The 22911-nt window shown below is 36.7% G+C and overlaps 1 protein-coding gene across 3 annotated transcripts in view; it reads right to left on the bottom strand.

The window, feature by feature from the left end:
- LOC117986991 (methyl-CpG-binding domain protein 5-like) overlaps window positions 1-22911 on the bottom strand; it is a 104391-nt gene that overhangs the window by 71042 nt on the left and 10438 nt on the right. The gene's annotated exons all lie outside the window — the stretch shown is intronic.

Here is a 22911-nt window from a genome sequence, read left to right as displayed (position 1 = left end):
TTCCGGAATGATTTATCATTAGTGATGGTACATATTATAAATAAAACCGGCCAAGTGTGAGTCAGACTCGCGCATCGAGGGTTCCGTACTACAGTCGTATATTTTCGACATTTTGCACGGTAAATCAAAAACTATTACGCATAAAAATAAATAAAAATCTGTTTTAAAATGTACAGATAAAGCCCTTTCATATTATGATACCCCACTTAGTATAGTTATCTTACATTGAAAATACTAATTATTTGTTCATGAGCACATTTTAATTTTTTTGTGATGTAATCACAAATTCACGGTTTTCGGATTTATTCCTTTACTTGTGCTATAAGACCTACGTACCTACCAAATTTCATGCTTCTAGGTCAACGGGAACCGTATAGGTTTTCTTGATAGACACGACAGACCAACAGACGGACAGACAGACAGACAGACAACGAAGTGATCCTGTAAGAGGAACGGAACCCTAAAAATTAATATGATTGCAACAAATGATAAGAATGTTATTGATCAGCGATTACTTTTCAAATATACGTATCGTCGAAGAGATTACAGTACGCGGCAGTACATCAAAATTTAGGAGATAGCAGATTTGTAGAGCACTGTCCGTTATTGAGACAGACAAAACGTCATATATAAGTATGAGTGACAGAGACAACGCTCTATAAAGCCGAAATGTCATCCTAAAGGCCAATGCACATTACTTTCTGCCGCGTACTGTATTATAGTCGAGAAAAAATAACAACTAGACTAACTACCTATCTGCTCCACCGACACAATCTCGAAGAAATCCCGTTATAACTATTTGTTTCGCGTACTAATAACTGATGTAGCACAATTCTTTTATGGCTATCACACAGAGTATTCGTGGAATAACTAGTCAGTATTATGAATTCATTGTATCCATACTAATAGGTATTAGGTATAAATGCGAAAATATGTCTGTCTGTCTGTCTGTCTGTCTGCTAGCTTTTCACGGCCCAACAGTTCAACCGATTTTGATGAAATTTGATACAGAGTTAGCTTATATCCCGGGAAGGGCATAGGCTACTTTTTATCCCGGAAATCAAAGAGTTTTAAAAAACCTGAATCCACGCGAACGAAGTCGCGGGCATCATCTAGTCACTAGATGATGCCCGCGACCAATTTGACCTATTAACTATTATGAAACACTAGATTCTAGTGTTTCATAATAGTTAATAGGTCAAATTGGTGTCGTGTGGTAGACGGTATTGCAGCCATTTTTAGAACAATGAAATATGGGAATATGCTGGGTTTATTATCACCAAGCTGATAATAAACCCAGCAGGCTAGTCGGCCGAGACTCGTTTGTATTCTACACATTTCATGATTGTTTGCGGTGGGACGCGGTGAGTCACTTCGGGAAACCCTTTCGTGACTCGATACGCAATCGTACTAAAATAATTACTCTATTCATGTATTATATGCTGTTATCGCCGCTATGATAAACATGCGACTTCAATTTTAACTACCCCAATTATGTTTATAATGTTGTAGTTAAATTTGGGTTTGGAGATATATTTTAAAACCAGCTTATGCCAGCGATTTCTTCCGCGTGGACCACACAAATTTCAAACCCCCTTAGGGATTGAATTTTCCAAAATCCTTTCTAGATCTTTACAGTAGTTTGAGCTGTGCGTTGATAGATCAGTTAGTCAGTCAGTCAGCTTTTCAGCATAAATTTAGATAAACTTCTAATGATTTAAGTGAACGGGAACAGAAAAATTCAAAATATGTTATGTATATGTTGTTTTATGAGGTTCTGAAGATTTAAAGTAGTCTCTCTGTATTATTCAATGTGCCTATTGCTAGGTCCTTTCGAGAGGTCGCCTCGAAGATCTTCCTCGTCCAGTCTTATGTTTGTATTATGTTGTTAATAAAGCGGGGGTAGCTTAGTAGTTACGACGTCCGCCTCTTATTTCGAGACGTCGGGGGTTCGATCCCGGGCACGCACCCCAAACGTTATGAGCGTTTTTAGAAATTAAATATCACTCGAGTTAACGGTGAAGGAAAACATCATGAGGAAACCTGCATACCTCAGAGTTCTCCATAATGTTCTCAAAAGTACGTGAAATCTGCCGATTCGCACTTGGCCAGCGTGGACGACTATGGCCTAAACCCTTCTCACTCTGAGAGGAGACCCTGGACGAGAAAGAGAGAGATAGTTAGGAGTTCCCCCTTTTCCTAGTAGGTAGCTTATAAATGTTATTTAACAGTATTTCTATAACTCTGCGATCTACATTTTTTAATTTCCAATCGTCGCACCACTCGCACTTATTTTAAGGTATAAATAAAACCTATGAATATGTTAAATCTTCTAGTTAACCATATCCAGTTAGACAAGTCACACTATAATCGTGCGAGCTGTTAACACTTTTTATATTAACTCCTGCGTAGCAAGCAATGTTTATTCAGGTTTAGCCTCGTTAGTTACACTACACAGTCCATACATCACTAAAGACGTTCAGCGAAGATATGATTACCTACGCTAGGATTTTTTGTTTACGCTTTTAAGACGGCGTTCTTACGAGGCGATTTTACTCTTACATAACTAAGATCCATTGCGCACAGTCGATAGAATTGCCCGGCAACTTAGTCGACGGGCAACTCAGACGAAGGCAACTAGGCTGGGAGACTAGCCGAACCGAGAAATTGTAACAATAGCGTTGATAATTTTAAAGAGAAAAAGGAAAAACAGAGTTGCGACATTTATTTTCATCATCTAGTAGGTATATCGTATAAAAGTATCAACAAATGTTTTAAAACTCCTGTCATAACTTATTTTTGATGCATAGATACCTACTATACATGAAAATGAAAATGAAAATGAAAATCTTTTTTTATTCGTATAAACTTTTACAAGTGCTTACGAATACAATTAAATACATATTATATAATACATGTTTTAGACGTTGGCACTTGGTATAAAGGAGATGTTAAACGGTAATAGATAATGATAAACATTGCAATGATTCTTTAAAATTCCGCTTCCCACTATACAAACAGGAAACGATAGAATAATTAACGAGTGCAACCCGCGGGGTGATTACGTATCTCGCGACAGGCTTGCGACAGGCCTACATCTCGCTATCATTGCTGTCAAACGTCCGGCTAGAGAGAGACAGCAATAGCCACAAAGCAAAATAAGAAGAAGAAGAAGAGAGACATCACATGAACTGTCGCATTGCTACTGTCATCGCGTTGCTGTCGCTACTGCAACGTTTTACGTAATCATCCCGCCGGAATGGAATAGTCAAAAGGTGCCAAGAGGTTTACAAGGGAATCAAGGCACTTCACACGACAAAATGTCAACAGTATCGAAAGGTGGCAGGTCTAACTCTACACGAGTTCAACACAATAATTATTGATGATACACCACAAACAGGAAATTCGATACTTTAGAAGGAGGGGAACGTTATATTTACTGCGCTAGGTGACATTGCCTCTTTTTACTTGTTGACTGTACTACAATGAATTCCGAGGTATTGTTATGACTTATGTCCTAGTCATGAATGATGATTTTAGATAATAGGCAGGCAATATGTACTCAGCTCTACACAATACACCAAGCGAGAAAAAATCTAATAATGTATTTAAACAAGATAGTATTAGCAATAAGCAATCGACAAATGTTAATTTCAGTTTATAAAAATTATAATTCATTTTAAAGATTTCACTTTTTTTACCTGTTCTTCAAATATCCAAGACGTATGATGTTGATTCCGACTTCGAGGTCACATGGATTGAAGTTGTAATGTATTTCACTTAAGAAAACAATGTTTACTAATCCGTGTGACGACATGACAGCTCATGAACCTTAAAAGATGACGGGTAGCGTTTTCGCGGCGAAATGCAAAATTTAAGGCCTTGCACCAATAAAGCTTTTAATATAATTCTGCTGAAGATTGTGATTTCAGCGAGAATTCTAACTAGAATGGGTCAGCTAATGGGTCAAATGGCTGCCTCTTTTTTTGCTATCAGTGTTTCCAAAACAACTTAAAATTAACATTCCGAATGTCCCCAGCAAGAAGTAGGTACATCTATTTCTTTCCCCAGCAAGAGGTATCTATTTCTTTAGTGAGGGTGACAATGAATAGGGCATGTCACTTCCCACGACAGCCCGTCAACAGTATCGGAAGGTGGGAGACCTTTACAAATTGAACGGCGTCAATAAACAATTGAAGTGACACCACAAACATAGAAAGTATCAAAAGGGGGACATAGTTAATCCCGTATCATTTGCTCTATTTGTGGATTAGTTACCGTGTTACGAACGCCAGGGCGTTCTATTAATTCGTAAGGTTGCGCTTGTAGAATAGGAGTAGGAAGGAACATTATAGACATGGTTTCTCTACATACTGACTACATTTTCGGAACCTAAAGAAATCAGTAGGTGAACAAGTGGTTTACTAAATCATTGAAATTATTATTATTGCTTATTGAGGTATTTGTAAGTTTTTGTATATATATGATAGTAGATAAACCTAGGTTTCTTTTACTTCAATTAATTTTTAAATACTATTAATAATATTCTTAATTTTGAACATTATGAGTTACAACTCGAGTGTGGATCTGTCGGCCACTAGTGCAGTTACCCTAAATTATTTAAGTAGGTATAGGTATCTACATAGGTACATAAAAGAAAAAATTAATAGCAGTTTCGATTAAAACTAAAAATCTAGAAAGGAGCAGATTCCGTTTTTAGGGTTCCGTACCTCAAAAGGAACCCTTATAGGATCACTTTGTCGTCTGTCTGTCTGTCTGTCCATCGTGTCTGTCTTGAAAACCTATAGGTACTTCCCGTTGACCTAGAATCATGAATTTTTGTAGGTAGGTTCTTATAGCACAAGTAAAGGAATAAATCCGAAAATTGTGAATTTGTGGTTACATCACAATAAAAACTAAAATGTGTTCATGAACAAACAATTAGTATTTTCAATTTTCGAAGAAAAATCACTATACCAAATGGGGTATAATGTGAAAGGGCATTCTAAAACAGATTTTTATTTATTTTTATGCATCATAGTTTTTGAATTATCGTGCAAAATGTCGAAAAAATACGACTGTAGTACGGAACCCTCAGTGCGCGAGCCTGATTCGCACTTGGGCGTTTCTTTTCTATAGAGGAAATTGTATTGTAATCCTATCGTGTTTGTACCTATTTCATGCGGAATCGAAAATACCTAAAACATGCATGTATTGGAACATTAAAGTTACAGTATTTAAGTAGGTAAGTATTTCAAATAAAAAGCTTCCAAAACTCGCAAATTTTTTGTGTGAAGTGTGAAAAACAAACAATTTTTGACTCAGAGAAAAAACATGCAGCATAAATAGCAGCTATAACATAAAAATGAATCACTAAATGTGTTGCTCATCGCAAATCTCGAGAACAGCTGAACCGATTTCGCTAATTCTTTTTTTATTCCTTGAAGTACTGTGACGTTGTAAATTTTGAACTACTAACTAGCGTTTCGCTTTTAATAAAAATCAATTTTGTTCAAAGTATGTTGGTGCCACCTAGCATCAAGGTGCAGAACTACGCGTGGGTCGATGTTCAGAGTTCATTCGAGCCACAATAGATGGCGTTTGCTTCGTTGTCAATTGTCGTAAAAATAAAACAAAATAATTAAATAAAACCATAATATCATTTGTTTATTGTTAAGTCATTAACAAAACGGTTCTTATAATATATCCTTAGGTTCCGCAAATATTCAAAAATGAATTGGCTTCATGATCAATCTAACTGAGAGCGGCCACACTCGGGTTGCGTCTGGCAACACCGATTGGTGAGATTTAGAATTTTTCTGGAGTCAACATGTGAAGACGAATTTTTTCGTTCCAGGAAAATCTCATTCTTTTTCGCCCATGGCTTCGCCTGGGAAAATACAATAGTTATAAATTTAGTCATCCTAACGTATTTCAATGTTTCATCAATTATGGTGAGTGAAAAATCAAGTAATGTGGATTCGACAAAATGGCGGTTTGGTTAGAGAAAATCCTAATTTCATGATTTCCCTTTCAGTTCCAGTTACTTTACCTTCCCAAATAAATGAGGATAATGGGTTGTGGGTGGACTCCTGAAACCATTGGTGGCCAGGAGTTCAATAGGTGAGTTGTGTTTGATCGGGAAAATTCCACGTGTCGAAATTTTCACACAGCACAAATTATAATCTTGTTTTTCTTTGTTACAGGGTTTCCGTTTGCGTTTCCGTTTTTAGTTTTCGTTTTCCGTATTTATTTCTTTTGCACATTCACGTTGGCAACTTAATTTCTATGGATAAGACTTGGTGAAAATCCTTGTAATGAAACATTTCGGTTGTGAAGAATCAAATAAATTGAGTTTTGGATCTTGGCCGATGCCGTCCAGCTACCTTGCAGTCTTCGCACCTACAAGTAAGCAAATGTTTGTATCCTGGAACAGTTTAGTGAACCTTCTTAGTGTATGTGTACAGTAAGAACCCTGTCTTTACTACTGAGCTTTTATTTTGAAACAATTTATGAATTTTACTGTGTCATTGTCTATTCCATGCCAATGGCATCTTAAATTTAAAACATAGATTTTATGTACTATCTACCTAAGGCATTCTAATGTATCTAAATTAAGTCTTGGCATTAAGCTAGAATAACTAAGCATTATTAGCCATCACTATGTATTAAGCGACCCCGGTAAAAGTTACATTAAAAACAATTTTGCCTAACATCTAGCAAATTTCATTTATAACACCTCATATACATTACAAGGGAGTCGACGGCTAGCTTCTATTCTTTACTAGGTAGATAGATCAAGTAAGTAAAATTATTTTTTTTTCCTCTAATCTTTGTAAGGTGGTAGATTATTCCGTATCCGGGTATATTTCTATTCCGCCCAATTTACCACCCTTACAGTACGAGGATGGTTCTTACGGAGAGAAAAATTTAAAAAAATTGTATCGACTGTTAGGCGGAATGAAGTTCGCCAGGGCAGCTAGTTAAATCTAATAATAAGTAAGTACTTAATTATTGTGAGACGTAAACTAAGTAATGATAGTTACTGAGAACAATGCGCTAGAAGATATAATTATAACTGGTATTGTACTTACTTTAAAATGCAAACAAGTATTACTACAAGTCATTATGTTAATCGCCAAACGTGTTTCATACTTAGATAATAATTTGTTTTTTAAACAAGCGTTAAGAGCATAGAATTCTGCTAAGATTACTCATAAATTAAATTTTAAATAAAAGTTTCAGATGCGAACTGCTAATGTTTGGAATGCCCTTCCGGCGTCCGTGTTTCTGCCATGTAAAACGAACCTACCTTCCAGAGTGAATAGGGCATCTAGTAGGCGTGCGCGGTCCAACTTATACCTCGTCATTGCTTCCTTAAGGCATGATTATCGTCAAGCGCGAGCTTATCTTCTTCTTCCACTCACTTCTGTCATCCGTCAACGCATTTTCCACCTCTTTTACACGCATATCCTCTTTCACGCAATCTATCCACCATTTCTTTGGTCGTTCTCTCCTCTTTTTTTCTTCCACATGTATATATTATTTAACATTCTTCTAAATCTAGTGACATGGCTTTGAAACATTTCAAAATTTTCTAACAGGCTCTCGGGCAACTGTCGTGCCATACAATTTTTGTTCTACTTCAGAGATAAAATATCTAGATACCTGCTTAAATATAGAATTTTGTAATACGCAAAGCTATTTGCAGGATTGCAAATTTAAAACTTCTTACGGAGTACGGAGTACTTCAGCCACATTATGAGAAATAGCAAACACGACCTCCTTCAGCTCTTATTCAGGGGAACATAGCCGGCAGAAGACCACCAGGCCGTAGAATAACATTGTGGCTAAAGAGTTTATGCCAATGCAATGGTACGGGAAGAGCACCCGATCTCTTTTCCGAGCAGCTGTGTCCAAGGTGCAGATAGCCCTAATGATTGCCAACCTCCGATAGGAGACGGCATTTCAAGAAGAAGAAGAAATATAAAACTGGCAGTAATAACCACACAAACACGGTAAATAGTTAATAAGTAGCTAATAAACACGTCAGCTATCGTAGCCGAAGGGTGAACGGCCTGAGGCATGAGCACACGGACTATGCAAGCCATCAGTTGGCAGGTAACATACCTGCCAACCGATTTGCTAATTATATTTAATCGTCAATGATTGAGCCAACTATGGGAAACTCTAAGCTCGGTGAACTGAAAACAAAATTACAGTACGCGGCCAAAAGTGATGAACATCGGTCTTTAGAAGGAGACAGCAAATTTGTAGAGCACTGTCTCGGTCGCTGAAACCGACAGAGCGTCATATGGGTATGAGTGACAGAGACAACGCTCTACAAAGCAATAGCTCAACGAGTTGCGAAGCTGAAGTGGCAATGGGCAGGGCACATAGTTCGAAAAACCAATAGATGTTGGGGCCTCAAGGTCGACATCAGACGAGTCGCAGGGAGCCACTGGATTCAGGCAGCGCAAGACCGTGGCGTATGGAAGTCCCTACAAGAGACCTATGTCCAGCAGTGGACGTCTATCGGTTGTTGATGATGGTGAACTAAATTAGACCTCCCATCTATTCCAATTCGGCATTTCAAATGCCGGCATCTAATCCATTCCGCAACTAAACAGAATACTGAACATGGTGAATATGACGAACATCTCAAAACGCCAAGAAAAATAAATAAGATTCAAACAAGTTAGTAGGTAAGTAGGTACATCGGGTTTTTGTTACCAACAATGCACCTACCTTGAGGCTTAATTACGCTTGTACAGTAGGTACTTAATAGCTTTGTGAATAAAAACATAAGCTAATTTATAATCGAATACAATTTAATTCAAGGCCACAATACCGTGTAAACATAGCTTGGTGGTGCTGCAAAATTATAATAAACTAGATTATCATCTAGTTTATTATAATTTTCGACTTCATCCGCGTGGATTTAGGTTTTTTAATAACTCTTTAATTTTCCGTGATAAAAAGTAGCCAATGTCCTTCCCCTCTGTAGGAAATACATTGTGTCACAAATGTCCTAACTCTGTACCAAATTTCATCAAAATCGGTTAAACTGTTGGGCCGTGAAAAGCTAGCAGACAGACTGTATTTATAAATTATTAGTATGGATAGTATTAGTAGTAGTAGTATTAGTAGTATGGTAGTAGTAGTGCTATTAGTATGGATGTGCAAACCTTTATTTAGAACGGCATACAAAATGTTGCTTAGTCAAGTTCAAGTCTTTAGCAAGCACCTGCCACGCTTCGAAACGTATAAATATAGGTCCGGGATAGAACAAGTTCAAACCCTGAATCATTTTAGGGACCCTCACCAAAATGATAAATAGGAACCCTTATGAAGTGCATCTGTCCGTTTGTTTGTCACAGCTGCCAATTTCAATACCCATGTACTAATGGAACCAACTTGGAGTTGGGACTGGTAATAAATACCAAATCGTTACACAGGTCGAACTCTTATGTTAAGTTAGAGCCTTATGCGCAAAGGATTTGGCTGCAGAACACATTATTATCCCAAGAAAACCCCTTTTCTAGGGTTCCGTACCCGAAAGTTGCCAACGGACCCTATTACTAAGCCTCCGTTGTCCGTCCGTCTGACTGTCAGCGGGCTGTATCTCGTGAACCGTCATAGGTAGAGTTGAAATTTTCACAGAATATGTATTTCTATTGCCGCTATAACAACAAATAATAAAAATTTCAAAATGGCCGCCATAAAAATTAAAGTGTTAATTCTTATACGGTGGTACGAAACCCTTTGTAAGCGAGTCCTATTCGCACTTGAACGATTTTTTATACTGTAAAATGGGTCACGTCACGACTTACGATAAGGCGCAGAGAGAACCGTGTTGTACACGATTCCGTCGCGCGTTTTGTGTATCTAAGGAGTAAGGACTAAGCCTTTAGCGTCTGTGGGAACGTTTCGTTTCGTTGCCGTCTGCAGTCCATGTGATTCCGAACGCATCCGGCAGACTACTCACAAGTCACAGTGTAGCTTAACATTACATACCTACATCGAGTGTTTATTTATCCGCCTTTGTTATGAGCTACATGATTAATGAGGACTACACACGAATGTTGCGTACAACATGTTCCAATTCTTCCACAAATGTTTTAATTTATGTTTGCTTCATATACCTATCTACTTAGTTTTCATGTAAAGTAGGTACTAGTAAGTCAGTAATTAAGTTTTATTTACTGATCTTTTGCTTATCTGTACTCTCTTACTTACTCAAGATTATTTTCAAGGAACAATTTAATTGGACGATAATACAGAATGGGAAATCGAAGATTTGGGGAACAGATTTCTCAAACGCATGCGATAAAGTACGAATTTGGAATTCGTACTGAACAACAGGGAATTCGGGGAAAACATTCGGGACGCAGGGAATTTCTAAAAGGCAAGCCATAAAGTCTACATTTGAGGAACATGTTCATTGGGCGATAGGCAATGACTTCTATGTAATAGGGAGCGCATTTGAGATGCCGGAGATCCATCAGAAGCCAAAAGTCAAATTATTTATTCAGAATATAGGTAACGTGTTACGCTTACTGATGGTCAAAATTGTTAATTAGTAAGATGATATAGTAGTGATAATTAATTACGTACTTAAAACTAAAGCTACTAGATCGACCGAGTTATCGACCAATGAAGATGAGAATTGAGAGAGATGATACTTGTACAAAAATACACGATCAATTTCAGAGTATCGAACTTGAAAATTGAAATATTCAATAAGGAAATCAGACAAGAGTTTGTATCAACGAATTTAATGAATCACAAGTGCAATCAAGAATACAGAAACGACGACGATGCAAAAAATAAACGATTTCTAATGAAGTCAATGAAGTTATTAAAAACTCAATACAATATGAGCCACACTCGCTGATTCCAATCACCATAATATATAAATATCAAAATTTAATACTAGTTTCCAATGAGGATTAGAACATACAGACACAGGCTTTATACATCAGGAGTAAAAAAGCGCCCCTCACTTTTTTATACAAAGACGTAAAGACATACATATTACTTAAGTACTTAAATAATATTTAAGTAAGCATGATGAATGTATTAATAATTTAATATATTATGTAGGCATTCCTAACTCATCTATGTTCTCCTGTTACCATACCATAAAGAGTTGCGTAATATTATGATATAGACAGCGATATTATTAACAAAGCAAAACAGGTCTACTACCTTTACTAAATGTCAAAACCATGGCAAAACATAGAAACGTAAGACTGGTTCACCATGACCAGTTGAATTCATTTTACTGGTCATTGGTCATCACAACCTCTAGTAATATAATAATTACTAGTATTTTGCTCGCTGCTCGAGCTGCTAAAGCAGCTCTCGAGGTCTATAATGGCCATTTTGAATAATAAAAATTTTTGTATGAAAAAATAAATTCCGCCATTTTGAATTTTTTTTCAAATCATCGAATAGACCTTCGGATCCTGATCATCTCTTGCCAAGAAACCACTTTTCCATCTGTCATACCCTCCGAGATGGACGCGGATGAAATTTGTATGGCGGCCATCTTTTTTTCGGAATTTTGAATTTTTTTTCTAATTTTTGGCAATTGGATGAGGTTTCGAATGACATTTGCTCGAGCACCTCCCACCTATCTTCAATACCCTAAGCGTGCCCTTCACCCGTCTCCGAAATCCTCAATCATCAGCTCCCTCCATATGTTGCCCTAAAGGAATCTTTGTCTTCTATATGAAACCGTGATTGAAAAAAAAAAGTTTCATACAAAATTTTACAGGAGGGAATTTTTTGAAAATCTCGGCCGCCATCTTGTTTTTCAAATTTTTTTCACTTTTTCTAAAAACCGTTTACTAATATCTTCAATTGTTGCAAGTTGTAACAAAATCGGTTGGAAAACAAAAAAGTTACAAAAGTCAGGTCGGCCGCCATCTTGTTTTTCTGAAATGTCATAATTTTTCCCTAGTCGAATCCCACTTCTGAACATATCTCCCATACATTATTATATCATTTTCTATCTCTTTCTAGGAGAACAATTATGTCAATCAGTGAGTGAGTGGTAATTGAGCTATATATAGTATAACTAGTATTTTGCTCGCTGCTCGAGCTGCTAAAGCAGCTCTCGAGGTCTATAATCGCCATTTTGAATAATAAAAAATTTTGTATGAAAAAATAAATTCCGCCATTTTGAATTTTTTTTCCAGCCATCGAGTAGACCTTCGGACCATGATCATCTCTTGCCAAGAAACCACTCTTCCATCTGTCATACCCTCCGAGATGGACGCCGATGAAATTTGTATGGCGGCCATCTTTTTTTCGGAATTTTAAAAAAAAATTCAAATTTTTGGCAATTGGATGAGGTTTCGAATGACATTTGGTCGAGCACCTCCCACCTATCTTCAATACCTCGAGCGTGCCCTTCACCCGTCTCCGAAATCCTCAATCATCAGCTCCCTCCATATGTTGCCCTAAAGGAATCTTTGTCTTCTATATGAAACCATAAGTGAAAAAAAAAAGTTTCATACAAAACTTTACAGGAGGAAATTTTTTGAAAATCTCGGCCGCCATCTTGTTTTTCCAATTTTTTACACTTTTTCTAAAAATCGTTTGCTAACATCTAAAATAACTGCAAGTTTAAACAAAATCGGTTGGAAAACAAAAAAGTTACAAAAGTCAGGTCGGCCGCCATCTTGTTTTTCTGAAATGTCATAATTTTTCCCTACTCGAATCCCACTTCTGAACATATCTCCCATACATTATTATATCATTTTCTATCTCTTTCTAGGAGAACAATTATGTCAATGAGTCAGTCAGTCAGTGGTAATTGAGCTATATATAGTATAACTAGTATTTTGCTCGCTGCTCGAGCTGCTAAAGCAGCTCTCGAGGTCTATAATCGCAATTTTGAATAATAAAAAAATTTGTATGAAAAAATAAATTCCGCCATTTTGAATTTTTTTTCAAGTCATCGAATAGACCTTAGGATCCTGATCATCTCTTGCCAAAAAACCACTCTTCCATCTGTCATACCCTCCGAGATGGACGCCGATGAAATTTGTATGGCGGCCATCTTTTTTTCGGAATTTAGAATTTTTTTTCAAATTTTTGGTAATTGGACGAGGTTTCGAATGACATTTGGTCGAGCACCTCCCACCTATCTTCAATACCTTGAGCGTGCCCTTCACCCGTCTCCGAAATCCTCAATCATCTGCTCCCTCCATATGTTGCCCTAAAGGAATCTTTGTCTTCTATATGAAACCACAAGTGAAAAAAAAAAGTTTCATACAAAATTTTACAGGAGGGAATTTTTTGAAAATCTCGGCCGCCATCTTGTTTTTCAAATTTTTTTCACTTTTTCTAAAAACCGTTTACTAATATCTTCAATTGTTGCAAGTTGTAACAAAATCGGTTGGAAAACAAAAAAGTTACAAAAGTCAGGTCGGCCGCCATCTTGTTTTTCTGAAATGTCATAATTTTTCCCTAGTCGAATCCCACTTCTGAACATATCTCCCATACATTATTATATCATTTTCTATCTCTTTCTAGGAGAACAATTATGTCAATCAGTGAGTGAGTGGTAATTGAGCTATATATAGTATAATATCTCTGTCAGTATCATTGCATAAAAGAAAACAAAATAAACCCCCATATAAACTTCATAGTTTACAAAACAATATCCTGGGTGACTTGTTTGGTTGATTAAAACGCTTTTTCATGAGATTCTTCTTGTGTGTCGTAAAAAGGTTTCGTAATCAAAACAAGAAATAAGATTTGGTCGCGTCAGTTACAAATGGAGAAAGTTTCGTCCCATTTGCGAGATAGAAGATGGTGTATTATTTAAATTTAGGGCAGACATAAAATATATGATAAGTTGACTCCATTTGTTTTGTTGGTTTACTTAATATTAATATATTATTATGAAGACTTACTGAGATATTAAAAGTGTGCAAAAGAAAATGTTTCCATACATACAAAATAATAAGGATATACCTACCTACCTACCTAGGCTAGTGCACGAAGCGATTGAAATTCGTAAACACAAAAATTTTAGCTGTGAAGATGGCTTATAAGCATCTAGAACAGTAGTTCTAAGAACCAGGAAAGCGTCGTATGACATCCAAATTAAGCCGTAACGATGACAAATGTACTTTGCTGAACAGGAATTTACAGGAAATTCCTTCAAAACAAACCAGGAGGGTTGAGATATTTCGCACGTGAAAGCTATGACGTCTCAAGAATTTTTTTTGGGGTGTTGCACTGTTGCACTTATTAGATTATAGCAATAACTAGCTGATGCTTGCAACTTGGTTTGCGTGGATTTAGGTTTTTAAAAACCCGTGGGAACTCTGATTTTCCGGGATAAAAAGTAGCCTATGTCACCCTCCAGGTCTTAAACTATGCCGATGCAAAAAATCACGTCAGTCCGTTGCTCCGTTGCGACGTGATTGAAGGACAAACCAAACAAGCAACGAACACAATTTCGAATTTATAATACGGGTAGTGATGATAAGGGAGGAAATCCGATGTTTTCTCCTACGAAAAAGAAAGATCCTTGGTAGATAAAGCAGTCTAAACCTTTTAAAAATTCGTCACAATATCTCAGTTGCAATAAGTAATTAACAGAGGAACGAATAGCCGTAACGTAATGCTTGTATCGTTTATTTGTTGCTCTCCAGTCTCCAGTCTCCACCCAGCGTAGGCGGTGTGCCTCATTTAATGTGGCAATAAAAAATCTTCGACTCGCTTACGTAAGTAGCGATATTTCCGCGTCTGAACTCTGAGGCCTGAGCAGCAGCGGGGGTCAATGTGCGTATGATCTTGTTATTCAACTGATCTGGCACGTTAGAGGATAAGCCAGCGATAAGGACAACTATAAACATTCTGAAGTAATTATAGTTAAGTACTTGCCCTTAATCTGTATTTAAAATGCAGATTCTAAATTGAACAGAAATAAGTAACATTATGAGGGGGTTCTCTTATTGGATATCACATAATCGTGGATAGCGTGAGAGCATGCTGTTTTAATCAACGCATTTCATAACTGCCGTAGATAAGCTTCAGAAGCTCAAGTTTAGACGGCTTAGGTTTAGAAAGTTAGAACTTAAGACGCTATGGCCTTTAGAAAGGTTAAAGCTTGGTTAAAGTGTAAAGGCCACCACAGGAATGACAACTGTCTTGGTTCTGGGCAGACTTTTCGCTCTCATTCAGTGCTAAGGTACCCTTGAGGTAGCATATTATATCATGTACCATGATCCATCTATAGAATTTAACCCAGGTTCGGCAAGCCATGCCAGTCGCAGAACCGAAGGCCGTTGGAGCAGACCCGTTCTGGAGTGGAGACCACGTAAGACTAACGATCTTAAAAAGATGGCGGGAACTGGGTAGACGATAAATGCGAAAGACCGTAGTTATGCGCTCTTCAAAAAGATCTATATATACCTAAATCCTTCTGGATATAGGATGTTAGAGAAGGAAGATGTGGATATAGGATCTTCAGCAATATACGTATTACATACAATAGACGGCCAATAGATGGATATATAGTAGGTACCTTAATTAGTATTTACTGAAGCACTTCCTCAAGATTTCAGTCTTTGAATTCGTTATCCTTAAAAATTAAAAGTATAACTAACAAATGAAACCTTGAATGTGCTCGGTATTAATAGCCGCTCACAATTGCGTCGTTAACCTTGAGAGCATATTTTTTATTCTATCCTATTAAATTGATACAACAAAACTAGTCACCTGCTAAGAGAAATATTTTATTCTACAATATTGACTTTGAAATTTGAATGCTTAGTAGGTAGACTACCTAATATCTATTTAATAAATGGTGTCTCATATACATAGTTAGTTATAGTCACAGACCAGTAAGCCACTGATCTGTGGATTTTTTGAATAACTTGTGACGTTGTAAATTTTGAACTACTAATTAGCGTTTCGCTTTTAATAAAAATTTATTTTGTTCAAAGTATGTTGGTGCCACCTAGCATCAAGGTGCAGAACTACGCGTGGGTCGATGTTCAGAGTTCATTCGAGCCACAATAGATGGCGTTTGCTTCGTTGTCAATTGTCGTAAAAATAAAACAAAATAATTAAATAAAACCATAATATCATTTGTTTATTGTTAAGTCATTAACAAAACGGTTCTTATAATATATCCTTAGGTTCCGCAAATATTCAAAAATGAATTGGCTTCATGATCAAACTAAATGAGTGCGGCCACACTCGGGTTGCGTCTGGCAACACCGATTGCTGAGATTTAGAATTTTCCTGGAGTCAACATGTGAAGACGAATTTTTTTCGTTCCAGGAAAATCTCACTTCTTTTCGCCCATGGCTTCGCCTGGAAAAATACAATAGTCATAAATTTTAGTCATCCTAACGTATTTTCAATGTTTCATCAGTTATGGTGAGTGAAAAATCAAGTAATGTGGATTCGACAAAATGGCGGTTTGGTTAGAGAAAATCCTAATCTCATGATTTCTTTCAGTTCCAGTTATTTTAACTTCCCAAATAAATGAGGATAATGGGTTGTGGGTGGACTTCTGAAAACCATTGGTGGCCAGGAGTTAAATAGGGTTTACGTTTACGTTTTACGTTTAGCTTCAGTTTTCCGTTTTAGTTTTCCGTTTGCGTTTTCGGTTTTCGTATTTATTTCTTTTGCACATTCACGTTGACAACTTAATTGCTATGGATAAGACTTGGTGAAAATCTTTGTAATGAAACATTTCGGTTGTGAAGAATCATATAAATTGAGTTTTGGATCTTGGCCGATGCCGTCCAGCTACCTTGCAGTCTTCGCACCTACAAGTAAGCAAATGTTTGTATCCTGCAACAGTTTAGTGAACCTTCTGAGTGTATGTGTACAGTAAGAACCCTGTCTTTACTACTGAGCTTTTATTTTGAAACAATTTTATGAATTTTACTGTGTCATTGTCTATTCCATGCCAATGGCATCTTAAATTTAAAACATAGATCTTATGTACTATCTACCTAAGTCATTCTAATGTATCTAAATTAAGTCTTGGCATTAAGCTAGAATAACTAAGCATTATTAGCCATCATTCTGTATTAAGCGACCCCGGTAAAAGTTACATTAAAAACAATTTTGCCTAACATCTAGCAAATTTCATTTATAACACCTCATATGCATTACAAGGGAGTCGACGGCTAGCTTCTATTCTTTACTAGGTAGATAGATCAAGTAAAGTAAATTATTATTTTCCCCTAATCTTTGTAAGGTGGTAGATTATTCCGTATCCGGGTATATTTCTATTCCGTCCAATTTATCACCCTTACAAATGGCGCCCGAACGTTTTTTTATATAGTTATTTCAGTATATTTTGAGAAATTTTGTAAATTTTATGAAATGTACTCCGCTGATTGTACAATTTTCTAAGTAGTGACACATTGCAAAGAGCACTAAGCTGTTTTTATGGTTAACTAACTAAATAATAACTAATAGTTAGAAATTTTGTTTGATAGTTTAAGTAATTTTCTGAGTATAGTCCAACATTGGTTTTTTTTTTCTTATTTAATTAACACATTATAAATGGTGCTTATGCCGTTCAATTATGTTATTTGACTTACCTTTGAGGTGTATAAGTGAATGTTTGCCTTCAGTTTAGTAATAAACATTGCTTAACTGAGTTGTTGTTGGGTATTGCTTTCAATAGTAAGTACATCTTATGTTTGAAACTTCCGGTAACTTAGTATAATTAAAGTTTTGAAACGCTATGTGCCGTTAACTAGTTACACACATACATTTATAAATACTAAGAGTTACAACTTGTGAAACTAAATATATAAACTATATTCAGAGATTACATTAAGTTCAAGTATGAAGTTATGAACAATTTTTTTTCAGTGACTTGATACTTCATTATTTTGTTGAAATTTTGTTTAGAGCTGTGTTAAGGTTATGATAAAAGCTACTTCACACACAAAACATGTTAAGTTTAAGTGAATGCTGGTAGTTTAAAGTGACATTTAGAAACAGATTTTGTTGTATTTTAGGTTATGTGTTAAAAGTGTAAAGTAACAGTCATCAAACCATTGCACAATCTCTTTGTTTTTTTTTAAAGATAATATGCTATTCAGAGTTCATTGCAACTTTGTTGCCTGTTTACTTTTGTAATTGTAAAGGTTGTAACACACTGTGTACTCATAAAGGTGATACTGCACCTTACAATCATTTATTCAATTTTGGGAAGTTTTATTTTGTTATATTTTGTTTACTATAGTAATAATATGTGCTTGTATTATTAACAATATTTTGGAATAGGAACATAATTGATAAAATAGTTAGGATAGACTTAAGAATATTGTTTTTGTTGTGTATTTTGCTTGTGTATATTTAATAGTTTAAATAACTTCTTTTGTGTTTGTGTTTAACCAATTTGTATAAGGCTAAACATAGACAGTTACACAAGCTCGATATTTTGTTAAATGTGTTTTGACTTAACACAATGGAACAGACTTTTGCCCAGTTTCATTCACTTTTGAAGGACGAATTGTGTTATGAGGTATCCATTCGTTCCGAAACTCCAGCACCTACAGTGCTAGGTTTAAAGAAACAGTTAAAACAATTAATTCAGGAAATTCCTTCTGAATCAATTTTAGAGACGGATTTCACTTCTGAAAGTGAGTTAGGGGTTATTACTAAAAAACTTCAAGACTTAGAAGATTTATTAAAAAAGTGTTCTGACACTAAAGATAGACATGCCCTCTGTAGGTCTAAAGCTTTAGCTTCACATTTGTACTTTAGAATTTTGAGAATACAGTGTTCCGAACTCAGCTTAATAAGTAGGAAGAGTGAATTACATACAAAGTTGCAGAGTTTGATTTCCAGATTAGATGCTGACAATGAGTCGTCTCACGACGAATCACTGGATTCCGAGAGTACCGCCGTTGACTGCACTGGTGATAAAAATGTTGCCAAGTGGAAGTTACATTTCAACGGACAGGGTGATCCGCGCAGTTTCATCGAACGCGTTGAGGAATATAAAAGATCTTATGGCGTTTCAGATGGAAAATTATTTGTTTCTGCATTTCATCTTTTTACAGGCCGAGCATTGTTATGGTACAGAGGCAACAAATGTCAAGTTTCGTCTTGGTCAGAATTGAAAACTTTATTTTTAGAGGAATTTGATGCAGTAGATTATGACTACAGGTTGCTAGGTGAAATTCGAGCAAGAACACAAGGCTCTGAAGAACCTGTGTCTATCTATTTCGCTGTAATGTTTTGCATGTTTTCAAGGTTGTCAACACCACTTTCCGAAGAACAAAAGTTACAAATTTTATTACATAATATTCGCCCTTTTTACTCAGAACAATTAGCTCTTGTTGACATTAAGTCTGTCGCAATGTTGAAGGAAAAGTGTCGCAAACTAGAGGCTGCGAGGCAGCGTTCCGCCTTATTTTCTGAGCCTACTAACAGTAAGGCAACTTTAAGTTCAGAGTTTGCTTACAAACAAGTGACAAAACAGATAAACACACTTTCAGTCACACCTGCACCTAAGGTTGATACAAGTAAAGGCACTGATTTTTCGAAAACAAATAAACAACTATGTTACAAGTGCGGCAAGGGTAACCATTCCTTTAAATTTTGCAGGACAGTTCCGAAATTTATTAGATGTTTTTCGTGTGGACGTCAGAACTTTACAGTAAAGACATGTCCAAGTTGTAGTAAAAAGGCGATTAGTAAACCCGCTCCGGACAAAAATTCAAAAAACTAATTAGTAAGAACTGTGCAGAGACACAAGTAAAGAACTTGGTCATTAACAACAAAACATCCCTTTTACCTGACACAGTTCTGTATTCAGTGGATAAACGAGACTTTAGGCCATATTTAAAGGTTTTTGTTGACGGTTTTGAGATTACAGGTTTACTAGATTCCGGTGCTTGCGCGTCAATTTTGGGTAACCAGGCGCACAAGGTTTTTTTGAGATTCGGTTATAAACTGCATAGCAGTGTTGATACCACATTTTCAGTGGCAAATGGAGACAAACTTGATTGCATGGGTTATATGTTTATTCCGATTACTTATAATTCCGTAACTCACATAATAAAATTTTTTGTAGTACCCTCTATAATAGCGGATGTTATTTTTGGCTGTGACTTTTGGAAAACATTTCAGTTAGCCCCTGGCATTTTTGATAATTTAGAATTAATTAAGGCACCTTCTCAATTTTACAATATTTGTGCGATTGATAATAAACAAATTCATACCATCACTTCTTTTGAAAACTTATCATCTCAACAGAAAGAATTAGCCCAGTCTGTAGTAAATAAATTTTTAGATATTTCTTCAGAGAAAATTGGATTGGGTAGAACAAAATTAATTGAACATGTTATTGACACCGGTGATGCCTTGCCAATAAAAATAAAACAATATCCACTTTCTCCCGAAAAGAAGGAAGCTTTAAGTAAAGAGTTAGATAGGATGCTGGAAATGGACGTAGTTACTCCGAGTGAAAGCCCTTGGAATAACCCAGCAATTTTAGTGAAAAAGGCAAATGGAGACTGGAGATTTTGCCTAGATTGCAGGAAATTAAATTCAGTGACAAAGGGGGATTCATACTCAATACCGTACATTCCACAAATTCTAGATAGCTTGAAAGAGGCAAGGTTTTTATCATCGATTGATTTAAGTTCAAGTTTCTGGCAAATTCCATTAGCTAACGACTCTCAGGAAAAAACCAGTTTTACAGTTCCTGGTAGAGGGTTATTCAAATTTAAAGTCATGCCGTTTGGCCTATGCGGTGCACCAGCACGACAGCAGAGGTTAATGGACCAGTTATTTAATCAAAATTTTTGTAGTGATATTGAAAATGGAATAGTATTTTGTTATATAGATGATATTGTTATTTGTTCTGCTGATTTTGAAACCCATTTAATTTTATTAAACAGAGTTCTGGATAAACTAAAAATGGCTCAACTATCCATAAATTTTGAAAAATGTAATTTTTTTAGAAACTCTTTGAAATATTTAGGGTATATAGTGGATGAATTTGGTTTACGCACAGATCCTGGAAAAGTTGCCGCAGTTTTGAACTTTCCGACCCCAAAAACTGCACAGGAGGTAAAGATTTTCCTAGGCACTTGTTCTTGGTACAGGCGCTTTATTAGGAATTTTTCAACCATCGCTGCACCACTCAATAGACTAACGAGTAAAGGAAAGAACGCACCTAAATTTGAGTGGAGCGAACAGGCAGAGGTAGCATTTAATACATTGAAGAATGCGTTGGTAACCGCACCTGTTCTTGCGGTACCGAATTTTGAAAAACCATTCAAAATACATTGTGATGCTTCTGCATATGGTGTTGGCGGTATGCTAACGCAAGAAACCGATGGTTGCGATCATCCCATTGCGTATGTCAGTAGGAGCCTAAATAAAAACGAAAGGAATTACAGCGCGACGGAACGCGAGGCTCTAGCTGTGATTTTTGCAGTGGAGAAATTTCAGGCTTATTTTGGTTCCAAGCCAGTCACAATTATCACAGACCATGCATCCCTAAAGTGGTTCTTAAATTTAGAAAATCCCTCAGGACGACTCGCCAGATGGGGTTGTAGATTATCACAGTATAATTTTGTTATCGAACATAGGAAGGGTTGTGATAATGTAGTTCCGGATACCTTGTCGAGACTCATACACGTAGATGTAGTTGGTGATCGTGATGATAACTCTAGTCAACAAGTTTTGGTAGATGACTGGTATGACAAAACATTTAATGGCTGTAAAATCAATCCAGCAAATTTTCCGAATTTTTGTATTTTGAACGATAAACTATATCGTTACAGTAAATGTAAATACCAGCTTCTCAGTGAGTTCGACTGGAAAGAGGTAGTCCACAAGAACGACATCCTTAGAATTATGCAACAAAACCATGCAGATGCAACTGCAGGTCATTTTGGTGTGTTCAAAACTCATCGCAGATTATCCCTCAGATATTTTTGGCGTGGTATGTATAAGGACGTGGTTGAGTACGTTAAGAATTGTGATACTTGCTCTGCGTATAAACACACGACATCAGCCACTCCAGGTCTGCTAGGGAAGCCTAAAGTCTGCGAGAGACCTTTTCAGGTCATTTCGGCTGATTTAGTCGGACCTTTGCCTAGGTCTAAATCAGGATTTACATTTCTTTTTGTGGTGACGTGTTGTTTTTCGAAATATACAATGTTGTTTCCGTTACGGCGTGCCACAGGTGCCGCTGTTGTTAAAGCGCTAGAGAATTTTGTATTTTTGAACCATAGTGTTCCAGAGACTGTGATTGTGGACAATGGGTCCCAATTTACAGGATCTGAATTCCGTAATCTCATTAAGCGTTATAATATTCCGAAATTACACTACACACCACTGTACACTCCGCAAGTTAACCTTGTTGAGAGGTACAATAAGGTTGTTATGACTGCTGTAGCCGCTTTTGTGAAAGATAACCACAGGTCCTGGGACGAAAACCTGTACAAGGTCCAGTTCGCCATAAACAGTGCGGTTAATGAATCCACTGGATTCTCCCCGTTCTTCCTTGTCCACGCTAGAGAACCGGTTTTAAATGGTTCCTTCTATAAGGACACGGATAAGGAGTACGAGGCCGGAATTCCAAGGGAGGAATACGCAGGAAAGTTTGGATCTTTGGAGGACATATTTGGTCAGGTTAGGAGAAATTTGTTTCAGGCTCATGCAGAGTATGCAACGCATTACAACTTAAGGCGTAGGTCTGCAAGCTATTCTGTTGGGGATATAGTGTGGAAAAAGACCTATCCACAAAGCGACGCTACAAATTTTTTCGCAGCTAAGCTGGCACCTAAGTATGAAAAGTGCAGGGTTGTCAAGGTTTTGTCACCTTTGGTTTATGAACTAGTTAGAGTAGCTGACAACCACCCAATAGGCACTTGGCATATTAAG

This window comes from Maniola hyperantus, chromosome 12, assembly GCF_902806685.2.
Source record: "Maniola hyperantus chromosome 12, iAphHyp1.2, whole genome shotgun sequence".
Classification (NCBI taxonomy): Eukaryota; Metazoa; Arthropoda; class Insecta; order Lepidoptera; family Nymphalidae; genus Maniola; species Maniola hyperantus.
This window is presented reverse-complemented; position numbering and strand designations above follow the sequence as displayed.